Here is a 15,033-nt window from a genome sequence, read left to right as displayed (position 1 = left end):
AGGATGAAAGGTGTTTTGATGTCACACGGCAAGCTCAAACGGGTTGAAAAAGAAAAGGGCATGCGACTCAGAGAGGAACCTTTGGTGGATCACCAGAAAGGCAAAGTGTGGAAACAGGTCAAGGCTCCTAAGCCTTCTGTACAGAAGGAAAGGGGGGCCAAGAGGCAGACTGTGCTCACACAGTGCCCACCGAACACAGAAGCCTATGCGGAGATTCCTTCTGTTCCCTCTGGACAAGAAATACAAATATTTTCTTGTTCCCCAAATATACAGGGAAGTCGTGTCCCGGCTGAGGTCCTAACAGCCTCCCTGCCACAGGAGCAGTGCTCCGAGCAGCCGCCTGATCCACCAGGTAAAGCACACACCTTTTACATCCCTAAAGAGGAGCAGATCTCCCCACCTGGCGATGAGAAGGAGCTTTCCCTGTGCACCCTGGCACCCAAGAGGGGTCAGGACCACCACCCCGCAGTGGTGGAAGGGATCCAGATGGCAGGAGAGCAGGTTGATGATGTAGCCCTCACCCTTAGCCCTGAGAGGTCCTCTATTAGTGAGGATCTGCTTGAGCAGCTGTCACAGGGCCACCGCCAGGTGCCCCTGGTGCAACATTCACAGGTTAGACAGGAGGTCCAGCTCGACGCTGAGACTACTGCGCTGTGGACACACCTGATCCCAGATGCCGATTCCCTCTGCTGTGACCCAGGGAACCTGCAGTCAGGTAACATTATTTCTCACAACTACCAGGTAGTGAGTGAGACTGACCTGATTGTTCCTGCCTCAACGGCAGGGTTGCCAACACACCCAGTCCCCCAGAAGGGACAGGGAATGAAAGCCGAGCCGGTTTTCTTACAGCCACCAGCTCAGTTTGTCAGTCTGAGTCTGACCAACAGTGGTTCACCCAGACTGGAGCTGGATGGTCAAGTCACCCGCCTGCCAGTGCAGGACATCTCAAAGAGGGGTGTCAGAATCCCCGCCCGCACTGACATGGGCCTGGTGAGTGATAGTAAGTTCAAAGACAGTGAACTAGCTATCCCAGTGCTGGGGCAGCTCCCTGAACCCCTAGCGAGGGAAGGGGGGAGCGAGCAGGTGTCCTACACCTACCCCCAGTGAACGATTGTAAACATGCCGATAGAGGGATTCCTCAATCAGGAAGTGTGCAGGGTGGACCTGAACAGTGAGAATGGGGTAACAATCCCAGATCACTCAGGTGCTCCAGATGACCACTCAGCCGAGGGTCAGGCATGCTCCACCGCTGCACCGCCCCCTGAAGGGTTCCTAGAGCACAGGCATGAACAAATTGAAAAAGCAGATGCCCTGGAAAAGGAGGAGCAGCATCAGCCGCTGCGTCAGATCTCCCCAGATTTCCAGGATGTTGGTGCCCAAGATGCCACATGGCATACTGAGAAAGACACCATGTACATGCTGCGCCAGCTTAGAAAGGCAACAGTCACTCAGAAGGAGATGACTGGGATCAGCCACCCGAAAAGACTTTTGGGAGGACTGATTGCTGCCACCACTGTTGTGCATTTGCTATTTCTCGTAGGTTTGTGTGCTACTGGCACTCTCACCCTGACTGCCCCAAGAAGGCAGGGGTCAGAGATGCCAGAGGGTAGTGACAGACTGTATCAACAGCAGCAAAAGTTGGAAAGCTTAGGGAAAACCCTAAAGGCAACTTCCTATGCAACAGGGTTAAATCTTATTCCCCAACCAGTGGACATGATTGTTGGTGTTATACAGTGGGTTTATGCCTGTGTGGAACAGGCCAGAATGTTGACACAAGACCTGTTAAGGGAGTTTAGTGCCACTGTAGCCAGTCTAACCATGGCACAATTCCCAACCCACTTGATTCCACTCTTCTCAGTAGAGGAGTATGTGACATTAACCCCATCGCTCATAGCTCACCCAGAAGGCAATCCAAGATTGAATTCGGTTCCAAATCTTGAGATGGGTATGGCTACCAAAGCTATCCATTGGTTGTGTCTAAACGATTCACCAATGAAGGGTGTAAAGCTACTAACGAGCAAAGGGAGGTTAATGAACCCCATGAAGAGCAGGTGGGAAGTAAATGGCTGGTCAGCACACCGCATTTAACTGACACTATGACTTGTGACGGGCATGATACAGCTACCGCAATGCAGCTACCTAATAAAATAGTTTTCCTGTAAGTTCCCGAGGAGGCCATAGTACAGCTTGGTGACTTAATACTGTACGGTCTGGAACCAGACAATATAAGACCAAACTTGAGGTCATGGATGTCTTCAGGTGCCACACTATTGAATTGGATAGAAATCCAAGAAACAGTAAGCCCTGAAGAGGTACAGGCAGTTGAGTTTGCTTTAATGGAACAAACCTCCAAACCACCCTAGCAGATACCCAACACAGGTGTTGTGGTTTATCGGGGGGCTGGGAACAGGAACTGTTGTTATTGTAACACTACTGCCAGGTAGCTGGATCATGACTGACAGTGTACTCTAAGTGATGTACTCTCACATCAAGATGTACTCCGGGTAGCACGAATGAGTCAAAGGTAGCATGTCAAAAGAAAGGAAGTGATTTCTCCCCAAATATCTACTACAGAGGTATCAGATATTGACAGTGAACTTCCTGATGTGTAATTCCTAGACTGAAATAATGTCTCCTACCGTGTTTATACATACTCCAGATGTTATTCATCCTGTTTGTATCCAATGCTGGTTCCGGTATGAATTCTCGAGGAGTAATGTGGACATTTAAGATTAATGTTCTAATGGCAAGGGACATCACTTAAATCTGTTTTGTTTTGAAGGCAACAACGCCTCAGGACCTCGTGACCTTCAAAAAGGGGGGATATGTAGCGGCGAGGCTTATTAATAAGGCAGAATTAAGTGTTTCTGAGCTTCCCAAATGAGGCCCCATTTCTCTGTTCATCTCTGTGGTGCAGCCACAGAGAGACTATTCGTGCAGGGTGATTTAGGGTTTCTTAGGACAGCTCCCAAAGGGGGATGCACTTAGCTAAGCCTGGCTATCATGATCAATGGTCATCCATTGGCGCCTATCTGTCTAGGGAGTGCCAGTTGGACATCTGGGCTGCATTACTAAGTGTCAGGACTAAGTGACCCATATCTCACCTTGATCAACCAATCAGGGACTGGTAGGGCCGAGTAACCCACGTGGGACTCTGCCCATGGAACTTTCAGCCAATCAATGAGCTGAAGTTCCTCCAGGTAAAAACAAGCAACACAGAGAGCCTGGGAGATTCAGAAGGGATTCAGGAGAATTCTGTGGACTGTTCTAAAGGGAATTCAAAGGAGAATTCCAGGGCAGGACGGCTCAGGAGCAGAAGGTTCCCAAGGGCAGGACATTCTCGCAGCGTGCCTCCTGACCATCCTGAGACACAGCCCGGTCAACCACGGAATGGCCAGTGTGTCCGAGTGCCAGAACTTTCCTTTGTTCTAAGAGTCTAGAGTGGAAGTTGCCAGAGAGTAACCAGCAGCAGGCCTCGTGAACAGGTCGGAACTGTGGACAGCTGAATCACTATTCAGAACTAGCTCTTCATCAGGAACGAACCGGTCCTCTTCCTGACTTGCTGGGACCCACAGTCATCTTTTCTCCTGTGCACAAACTTTGCTAGTTAAAGCCAACAGTGAGCATCAGCAGCGCACCGTCGCAAGCCGCACAGCACAGCCTGGCACGGAGCCAGAGAGCGCGGATTGGACAGCAACAGCCTGCAACTGTTTCTTTGTGCCCGCAGGAGATCTGAATCCCCAGAGATTGGATGAGTATTCAACTTCAATGCATTACAGCTCGAGAATTCAATTGTTATCCCAACCAGTTGATATCAATTTAATTCCTAAGAGTTATGTACTTGTTTCAAGTATCTAATGTAGAAGTTATAACCAAGTTCATTTACGAAACGATCTTAATGAATGATATACTGAACGTATGTCCTCTTGATATGTGTAACACTTTGTAACTGATTGAATATATACCTTTTGTATTCTGATAACCCTCTCGATAAGATCTGTTAGGTTTACATGCATATTCTATGTATTAATAAATGTATCCTCGTGTATTAGTACCTGTGTGTGTGCGTTGTTTGAGTTATGTCGCATGGTTGGACTCTAAAGCCATCAAAAGAATCAACTTTGTGATTTACTGCTACAATTAATAATTGTCTCAGTAAATGCCCAAACCCTACAGAACTGGTGCCTTCAGAGAGCCACTACAGTTACATATTTGGCGTCCCTGAGCCGGTTTTCCTACAATATGAAGAGTTAATGATGTTTATATGTAACAAGTCATTAGTTAAAACAAGTCATTAGGCAAAACATTTTCTGAGGAAATGCATACTACAACATTCTCAGTGGTTTACTTTTTTGTTTTCTTGGACTTTTGTATGCAAATATTATGGTAATAAATTTAAATCATCATTACTCATAACCAGTAGCTACAGTATATCACCCTGCAACTCACAACTAATAACCCACTGAAGCTAAGCAGGTGTGAGCCTGGTCAGTACCTGCATGGGAGACCTCCTGGGAAAGTTAAGGTTGCTGCTGAAGGAAGTGTTAGAAAGACCAGTAGGGGGCTCTCTGTGGTCTGTTTGCATCCTAATGCCCTAGTATAGTGATGAGGACACTATACTGTAAAAAAGGGTCCTTTGGTCTTTTGGAACGACCTGTTGTGGGTGTCCCAGGGTATTCTCCAAGATAAAACTTGATGGACTAAAGTGTAAGGAAAGGTAATGCATTTGTGATGATAAAATTGCTGGGGAAATGCATTGTTAGAAAGGCATTTGTTTACTTCTGGTTACAACAGTTAGGCTATTTTAGTTTTGTCATCACGTGTTAGGAGTGTAAAGCAAAACAGGCTTATAGCTAACTCTCTTTTTGGAGCTTACAATTAACCCGTGGAACAAAAGGTCTCTCTAAAGAACTGGGGTAAGGAGGTAATCCAATTACCTACCTGTAAAACAGCCTTTTCAGAACCCTTCTCAGATTACACATACATTTCTGTATTACAGAACCTTTTGTTCCACCACCAGTCACTCTTCCAAACAAGACTGCATTGAAAATAAAACCTATAACCCACAATCAGGTCTCAAAAAAGAGCTGTGTTTGTTGCATCCTTTTTATGTTGTGATTCTCAGCCTCAAGTAGTAAGAGCTGTCATAATGTAGGGGTTGAGCTAATTAGACAACCCCCCTCTGAGTGATTTCTGGCCAGTGTTGTTGTCCAACATGTAATGTCAAGAAATGTCACAAATCAAAATAGGCCATTCAGTCCATCTAAGCTCATGTTCTCAAGTACATATCTGATCTAAGGATCTTATTCAACCATTTCTTGAAATTGTATCAGTTTCATCAACATCACTAAGCAGCTTGTTCCAGACCCCCACAGCCCTTATGTGTAAAAAAGTGTATCCTACTCTCAGTTTTAAATGCATTTCCCAGTAATGTCACTTTGTGTTAGGGTTTCACTGTTGACTCTGAGGAAGTCCACAAAGTGACTTTATCAATGCCTTCAAAGATTTGAAATACTTGAATCAAACTGACCTTTTGAGATGCTCCAGAAATTAGTTAATAACCTGCTTTAACTGTAACGTTTTCTCTTCTAACGGGAGACAGCACATATTTTCAACTCCTTAGGGTAAAGTGTGGATCCCATCTTATATTCCAGGCTGGGCTCCACGCCAGGTGGTGGGGAAATGGTGAGCCTCTGAAGAAAAGAAGTGAAGAATAGGAACAACTCCATCCGAGCCAGTTGCTCCCCCAGACACACCCTCTTTCCTAGAGGAACAGAAGGTATTAGGTTACACTAATGTTTACCTGCAGAGAGTGGCATAAATGCATCCCTTCTGACAAACGTCCCATTTTCCTTAAGAAAGTGTACAGGATTAAAATTGTGTGTTTCCCACTCATTCTTGTCAAAAAGCACAAATTAAATTTCCAAAGATCTGTGTACCCTAAAAAAATAAATTACAACTTTAAATATTTATAAACTTTAACAACAGTACTCAAAACACTCTTAACAATAACATACGGCACTGAAAAGGAAATAATATCTGATTAAAATGTCCAGAAAGGAAAGGAATCTTGCTAATTTAAATTCCATGTCAGTATCTGACATCATTATAAGCAAAGCCATTATTTAATCTCTTTTTATAAGTAAAGAAAGTTCAAGATTCATCTAGAGTGATTTATTTCTTGTGACTTTATATTAACTACTTAAAAAACATTTCCCTATTCAATGTATTGACCTATTTATTAGCTGAACTTTAGTACAATGGTTTCATTGTATGATTTATGACCTACTTAGAATAAGCAGCATGCATTCTGTAAAAATACATGTATTTTAACATTAATGTTTATTTCACTTGGAATAATAACATCCAAGAGTTAAGTATAGTGAATTTATATAGTGTTTTAGTCACAGTAAAGTTTTCTCAGCCTGCTTGGCTGAAGGCCAACCTCTGAGCATAAGACAACAAGGCTACGACCCCCATGTGGAGTTAGAATTGGCCAAGGGGTAGCTGCAAAGGTGGAAATGGGGAGGAGGAGGCATTACAAAAGACATTTGCGAGGGAATAATGGAGATGTATTGTTTTTATGTGAGGAAATTATGTCAGGAATTATTACAAATTACTGACAGCTGAGGTTGATTGAAACTAGCTTCTGTCATCCCTCCCAAACTTTCATTATGTACTCCATTAGTCTTACCTTTGGAAGAACATAACATCATACAGTGATATCTTTTGTTGCCATTCTGGGCAGGTTCAGAGGAACAATATTGCCCATCCTCTGGACTTCATGGATCACAGCATCAGTGTAGGGCATATTAGCACGGTCTGCCATGGAGTGCTGCCTTCCCTGTCAAATGACTCTGTCTATCTCATCCTGGACCTTCTCTATAAAAATCAACAGAGTAAGTAAAGAGGAAATCTTTCATGTATAGTCCTCTAGGTTTTAGCAGTACCTATAACTATTTTGATGTATAGACAGATTTATCTATTAAGCACAACATGAGCCCAAGTGAGAGATCTTCATTAGACTTAATGTACTGTTTATACTATGAACTTATATAGCCAACTGAGAGGGCGGTGGAATGAGACAAGTTCAGATTCTTGTCTCAACTATACTTGCCATCGATAGAGATAGAGGGCAGATCCTCTGTTACATGTATGCAAGTAACGCCAGAGGGTGAGAGAGAATGGTTGACCTTTTGCAGTGTTTTGACACTTGAGTTTTGGAAGAGTCCCAGAACAGACTTGGTTTTGTTGCTGGTATACAGCTTAGCTATACAGTTGTGCAAATCTGTTTTTGGGGTGTCAGTTTATTTCTCCTCACACTGTAACCTAAAGAGCTTTAACTCTGTATCACATCTGTTTTGTGTATCTGTTGTACCTTGAACAGCCCATAAATGTTTATGACATTCTACTCCATGGGTGATAAAATATGCTTTCCTGAAAGAAGAGCCTGCACTGAATCAACCTTGCACTGAAGACTGGGGGGCCAAGATATGAAAATGTTAATTTTCAATACGTAATGTAGACAAAAAGATCATCACACTTGACTTACTCTGTATCTCTGGGTATTTGGTCATGAAGACGAAAGCCCAGCATAGTGTGGTTGCTGTTGTTTCTGTCCCAGCCACAGACAGATCAAGAACACAGAAACGTAGGTTTTCCTCATCAGATTTTGCTCTGAAAGTGAAAAAACAAATCCTGTTTGCTAAAATATCTTACGTTTCAAAGTACTCAAAAATGAAAAATGTGGACATTCCTCAGTTTTAGTAAATATTTTTGGGGACATCCTGGGAACATTCAGAGGAATATTCTATACTGTATATCCCTTGGAATTTATTGCATTTAAGTTGTGGAATATATTGTGGAAGATATTCTAATAGGAAGTATATGGATATACTGTATCAAGATATATGGCTATAAAATTGGTAAACTGATAAACAAAATCTGGGAAGCATTATTTACATTCCATTTAATGAGGAAAATACAAGAAAGATTATTTAATAAGACCTTAAGGATGACTAAGCTAAGCTTTAAGAACAAACATGATTAAACCAACACTGATACTCGCAAATAATAAAAATTGAGATTCATGAAATGTGGGGACATAAGCCAGGAACTGCAGTAACTAAAACAAGTTATTCAATTTCTAAGTTCTGCAGTCTTGTTCCTGTTTTTTTCCAGTAACATAAGTAAAAAAGTTGGGCCCTAGAAATGCCAGGAAAGACAGGAAAATAATAAACAGCATTATCAGACATAAATGAGGAATCTGAGAAAATGGCCACATTATAAGAATAGCAGCAAAGAGACATTACTTAATAATAATAATAATAATAATAATAATAATAATAATAATAATAATAATAATAATAAACTTTATTTTATATAGCGCCCTTAGAGGTGGCTTCTCAAAGCTTAAAAGCTTACTTAAAAGCAAATAAGGATATCTATCTTAGCTTGGTAAGCATTTGGTTTCACCTCTGTTAGACAAAAACATTTTAGCAATTGAAGCATACGTAGCAATTAATCAGAGCTAGAATATTAAGTGTTGAAACATTACGTGAGGTGAAAAGTCATTACACTTGTTCACTGAATAACTGCAACACCTAAGGAATTAATACACTAAAGATGACATGGAAGACTTCAAAACCAATCCAGAATAATGAAATGATTATGTCACGGCTGTCATATATCAAGGAAGCAGCAGTTAAGATGACTGCATTTAAAAGAATAGTATCTGAAACATTGTATAAGCAGTTCTGTAGGGTATCAAGATATCAGGTGCAGATGGCTATAGTTGAAACTTTGCTAAAGGTCAGGAGTATTAACTAGCAGTAGGGATCAATAGTAGCCAGGGACATGTATAAGGAAACTGAGAACTGTCAGCAAGCAAGATGATGGTGTTTAGCTGACAGGTTGACTGGATGATTGCTTGTACAATGAACACTGGGATAGGACAAACCACACTAGGGTATACCGAGAATTAAAATCCCTTTCTCCCTAATTTTCATTATCAACTCCAATAAACAATCACTTTGACTTGAGGTTCCTCATTTTTTAAGATAAACTGTAGAGAGTATCCATTCATGGAAAAGCAGTGAATTTCTAGCCAACTGCTCAACTACCTGACATGACTGGAACAACATACAGTAGCTCATAACAGAAATAACAGCCCTGTGCAAAGTAACATAACAGTTCACCTTTGGTATAACATTACAAGACATTCACACAGGTCATGGACAATTTCATTTGGTTCAGTAACAGATATCTTGCTTATCCTCCATGGCCTCATTCAGGAACCTACACTCCTCAACAATGGTATGTTCCAGGCTTCTCTTGCCCACACCGAAATTCCTTAAAGTCATAAGAGAATATCTTCTCTGCTGCATCCATAAGTAACCATTGGATAATACCAACCCTGCATGTTGTACATTATAGATTTATAAATAGGGCCTGCACCAATGTAACATTTGTGTCCAAAGAGATTAAAAAGCGATAATTTGAATTTCTTAGAAATGTATCTAATATCTTTCATAATCCAATGAAACATGCATTTGTTTAAGAAAATGAACTTACATCTATAGTACACACAAATATATACAATACAACTGCTTTTTAAAAATTGAAAATGTATACCACTAGCACTTCATAATCATGATCCTAATAACACCCAACATTGATAAAGTACTTTTTCCAAAATGAGACTTCTTCACACTCACAGTTAGAACACTATGTTTTTTTCTTCTTTATACTTGTAAGCACATAATTAACCTCCACCTGCTTCTTTTTACAAGAAAAAGGCTCAACAAAGTAGTTTATACAGTACTTTACCCTATTATAGTGGCTAATTGAGGGCAACAGAATTAGAGTCAGAATTAAATACTGCAACTTTGCGACTTCTACCATGGAATCTTTAATGACTGTATACAGTACTAAAGACCTTAGTGTATAGCTTTAGTAAAAGAATAGTCCCTGTCAACACACAAAGGCAGGTTGTAAATAGCTGGTACAAAGTTGTGCTACTTACAAGTCACACAAGTCACCCAACACCTGTTCTATCTGCAACATTGATCTGCTGATTTTCTTCATCTATGTATAGCTTTTGAAATCAGATCAAATTTGAGATGGTATGTTTATCAGCAAGATGCACATGTTCCTTATTCAAATCATTTACTGTAAATACCTTAATGGTGGATGGTCTGTCAGACTGTCTCCTTGATGAACCAAAACTTCTTTTACCAGTTTATAGTCGTTTACAATAACAAAGCCTCTTCCCAAACGGATGGTAAATACATCTCCATATTTTTCTGCAAACTGAATGGAAAAGCAATTTTAAATCAAGGGAGATATCGTTCATATGTTATATAACCTCAATAATTGAAAAATGGTTGAACTTTAGAGCTTATAAGCTGATTTTCTAAATTGAAAAGTGGAAATATAGTATTGTATTGTATAAATATTGCATGTGAAGTACATTAGATATTCAATTTAAATGTTGTAACAGTTAAAAGAAAAAGTGCCATATTTGTACCATAGTACCATATTTGAGGAGAGCTGTAAATGCTCTCCTCAAATCAGCTGAACTTTTCAGCTCAGCTGAAAAGTTGTGAAATACTAGAATATAATATGATAATTCATTGTTCACTAAGAAAAACAACACCTAAAAACTAAGTGTACTGAAAGGATTGTCAAGTGTTTATTCAAAATGCGGCTTAACCCTCTTGGTGAGAGCTAAGATCATAGGAAGAGGATTAGGACCCCCATGCAGAGTTCTGAATATTTGGTGATGGTTTGATTAGAGAGTAGTGTCTATTTTAACACACTTAATATAACTGCCAATAATTTTGACTTTTTCTGACCACTCTACTGGTGTTGTTACCAGAAAATCTGTGAGCTGCACAAGTACAATGTATTATGGGAACATAGTTCTATGGGGAGGCAAGTTTGAAACATCCAAATTCCCTTTTCTTTTTTATTACTTGAGCTGCACACATAAAATAAGACTCTTATTTCTCTTGCTAACTGATTTTAGAGAATGGAACTAATCATACAGGCGCAAGATCTTAACTCTTTAGTCTACACCCCAGTCGGTCAATCTTTGAAGACCTGACATGTCTTCAGATAAGTAAAACAAACTTTCATTTTGTTAGTGGAACAGTATCATGCCTAAAACATTTTTTTCCAGACAACTGCTTTATCTGGAGCAAAAAACAAATGGCATCAAGGATTGCTCCTTTTGGAGCGATTCAATCCCAGAATTACTTATGAATCGGCAGTAAGCATGTCAAATATTTTGTTGACAGGCCAAAGAAGTACGCTGGATTTATTTTCTTAAAATAAATAAAACAAATGATGTTAAATGAGAGGAATTCAGCCTTTATCTTTTACCTACATTTTATGTTGATAGATATCTAAACATCTCACATGACAGGCTGCACCCAGCTTAACCTCAAGGTAACACAAATCTGAGGATCTGGTGTTTATGCTACATGGACTATTATTAACTTCTTCCTTCCACATAGTTTTTCTTCCACAGCAGTTTAAGACTCTCAAACATCTGCTTATGAAAAAAGACCCTTGATTAGAGCTATACTCATTTTCCAGTGTTTTCTCTAAGACACGTGCTGACATGGTGGGACAGCTCAGCTTGCTTTTCAGTAAGCAAACGTAAAAATGTTCAAGAGGTCTGCAAGCAGATTGCAGTCTTTGGAAATGTGTTCATTTTTTCTTCCTACTGAATGAACAACAAAAAGAAAGATGTTCTTACATTCAGACACTTCACTAGGAACAAAAACACCAAAGAATTAAAAAGATATATTGAAAGATTTACAATACAGAGTGTTTCAGTCACAGTAAATTTGGCTGAGGACCAACCTCCTGTCTATATGATGAGGCTATGACCCCCATGCCGAGGGAGAGGTGACCAAGGGGGAGCTACAAAGGTGGAGATGGGGTAAAAGTGGAATGCAAAAAGACATATGAGAGGGAGAGATGGGGATCATGTACAGTATAGTGTTTTAGGAGAGGAAATGACGTCAGGTGTGATTGCGAATTACTAACAACTGAGTCTGATTGAACTTGGTTGTTGTCATCCCTCCCAAGCTTTCATTATGAAATCCATTTCACTGGGAATAAAAACACCCCAAAATTAAGTGTATTGAAAAGATTATTAAATCAAAATTTGACTTAACCCACATACAGTATTTATAGTGTATTAGAGGAAGAGGAAATTATGTCAGGATTGATTCCACAAGTTCTGATTGAACTTGGCTGTTGTCATCCCGAACTTCCATTAAACTATAGTATATCTTGGTTTACTGCAGAAACAGTGTGGTGGCTCTGTGGCTAAGGATCTGCATCTGTGGCTGGAAAGTTGCCGGTTTGTATCCCGCGGCTGGCAGAAAAATCCTACTCCGCTGGGCCCCTGAGAAAGGCCCTTAACCCCAACTGCTCAAGGGCTGCCATATAAATAACTAAGCCTGCACTCTGACCCCAAGCTTCTCTCCCTGTCTGTGTGTCTCATGGAGAGCAAGTTGGGGTATGTGAAAAGACAAATTCCTAATACAAGAAATTGTATATGGCCAATAAAGTGATTTTATCTTCTTTTAAACTCCATAATGTACAAATACTACAGTACCACAGCTGACTGGTTATTACTACATTACTGCATCATGATACACTATGTAAATTACATTTTTAACAACCACAGACCCTTCAAAAGACATTTTGCACGTATTGCATTATCATCCTACTCAATTTACCAACCACTGTCTTCTCAGTATTGTATGTTTCTTATAATCATTAACCACATTTATTTCAAATATTATACTTGTGATTACCACAGTATACATAGAGATGTGGCAAAATAAAACAGTACTGTACTTGAGGTGTAGTGAAAAGTAGGTTGCTTTATTTCATAATAGCAGTTCACTAGGAATAACAACACTCTAAAATTAAGCAGTTAAGAGTATTAAAACGTTTATAGTGTTTTAGTCACAATAAATAAATTGGCATAACCAGCTTGGCTGAGGGCAAACCTCCTGGCCATAGGACGAGAGGCTACGACTCCCATGAGGAGTGGCCAAAGGGGAGCTGCAAAGGTGGATACACGATGGGGGAGGGTCCCAAAAGTAGTTTTAGAGAGAAATAACAGGGTTATGCATATTATTATTGTTGTTTGTTGTTTTTTATGTGAGGAAATGACATCAGGAATGGTTACAAATTACTGACTGCTAAAGTTGATTGAACTTGGTTGTCGACATACCTTCCAGATTGTCGTCATAAACTCCATTTTAGTGTTATTAACCGAAACCAAAACGTCCAGAAACACGTTTTAAAGGACCCTCGCATACCTGTAACAACCCCCATCCCCCAAAACAGAGGAACGTTAACAATAATTCTAAAAATATTACAGAGAAAATGAGTAATAAAAAGGCAAATGGTAAACGAATTAAACGCTGCAAAATCAGGTGGTTTTTTTTTTCGTTTCACCTAGTATTATCTAACCCGTGTTCAGTCTCCGGTTACTAAACCTTAAACAAATATACAGCGTACCTTAGCCATATACAGATGAGGTTACTCGGCATCAAAAACCCAGATATTTCCGAGGAAATGTAGACACATGGGACCCGGTGGAAAGTTTTTCGGCGTCTTGTTTTTAAAAACATCGCCATGAACCAAAAACACGAAAGAAAATAACAGAATACTTCGAACGTCCAACCATCCCCAGAAGTAATGAAAGAAAATGCGAAGATAAATCATTATAAATAGATAAAATATCCGAAAGTGAAGTGTGTAAAGTTACAGTAGGTTTGCTCTGTGCTATGACTTTAAAGTTTACTGTGCACTTCTGTTGTAATACCACTTGCTGACCAAAGTACGCTCAGGCGTAGCAAACATACAGTAATGATCTTTGTGAATTGTTTTGTAAACTTAACTGGGACAGTCAACACATCCATGACGACGTTATTAAATAACCTGTTACGCACCAGAGAATCTGTATAAAGGTCCGTATCTTAGAGAAAACGGCCTCCCCAACGGGAAAGCTTTAGTTTACTGTTTGGTAGTAATCTACAATTTCAGACTTGTTGCGCCAACTAAAAAGTTATCAGGGACAGACACGACTAGAGTTAAGCTTGGGTGACTGCCCAATTTCCTTATTTGTTCTTGCAAAAATAATGTTTGCAAACGATAAGATATGAAAGCCCGTTTCCGCCAGGGCGTAAAAAAAGGCGCTATGGTATCTCGCAATTGCGACTTAGAAACTCAGAATTCCGACTTTATATCTTGCAATTGCGACTTCTTATCTCACATTTGCGACTTCGAAATAGCCCACATTTCATTGTCTGTCCTTTTGTTATTGTAACGGATTCGGGTTCCAGGGCTTGTGCCCTCGCCGCTCCCGACCTAGTTCGTGCCTCATTGCATTGGCTCGAACCCAGGTCTTGCCAGCCTTTTTTTAAAAAAGTCGAAATTCTGAGATACTAAGTCGCAATTGCGAGATACCATAGCGCGTTTTTTTTACTCCCTGGCGGAACGGGCTTCCATAATAAGAAGCTGTTTAACAAAACTATATAATATTTCATTTGTACTATTGTAGGAAATTTATCCCAGAATCTAGTCCGTTTGTTTCTTTAAAAAATGGTTAGCTTGCTCCATAATTTCACGACTATTTCGATAATAATAATCTCTTACATTTATATAGGGCTTTTCTGGCCATTCCACTCAAAGCGATTTATAGTTGATGTGGACTCCCCCCTACCACCAATGTGCAGCATTCACCTGGAAAAGAAGTCTCTTCTTCTGTATGTTTAACACACAACCACCAAAATAGGAGGCGAGTGAGAAAAAGAGACAAACACGGTACAACACACTGCTTACACAGGTATAGAGTGGTAATTGGGCACATGTATAAAAGGGTTGCAAAACCAGGGAAACTATTAACAGTACATGAGTCCGGGCGATCTCGTGACTGTGAACATCGGTTCTGGTTGCACCAACCAGTGGCTCTCCTAGTCCCCGCGCTGGCCACTACTA

At 40.3% G+C, this 15,033-nt stretch overlaps 1 pseudogene; it reads right to left on the bottom strand.

The window, feature by feature from the left end:
* Nucleotides 1-3,931: 3,931 nt before the first annotated feature.
* LOC102688179 (cytochrome P450 2J2-like) lies at nucleotides 3,932-13,639 on the bottom strand (annotated as a pseudogene).
* Nucleotides 13,640-15,033: the final 1,394 nt, after the last annotated feature.

Source organism: Lepisosteus oculatus, chromosome 9 (assembly GCF_040954835.1).
Source record: "Lepisosteus oculatus isolate fLepOcu1 chromosome 9, fLepOcu1.hap2, whole genome shotgun sequence".
In the NCBI taxonomy this organism is placed as follows: domain Eukaryota; kingdom Metazoa; phylum Chordata; class Actinopteri; order Semionotiformes; family Lepisosteidae; genus Lepisosteus; species Lepisosteus oculatus.
Note: the sequence above shows the minus strand (reverse complement) of the source record. Positions and strands in the feature narration are given on the sequence as shown.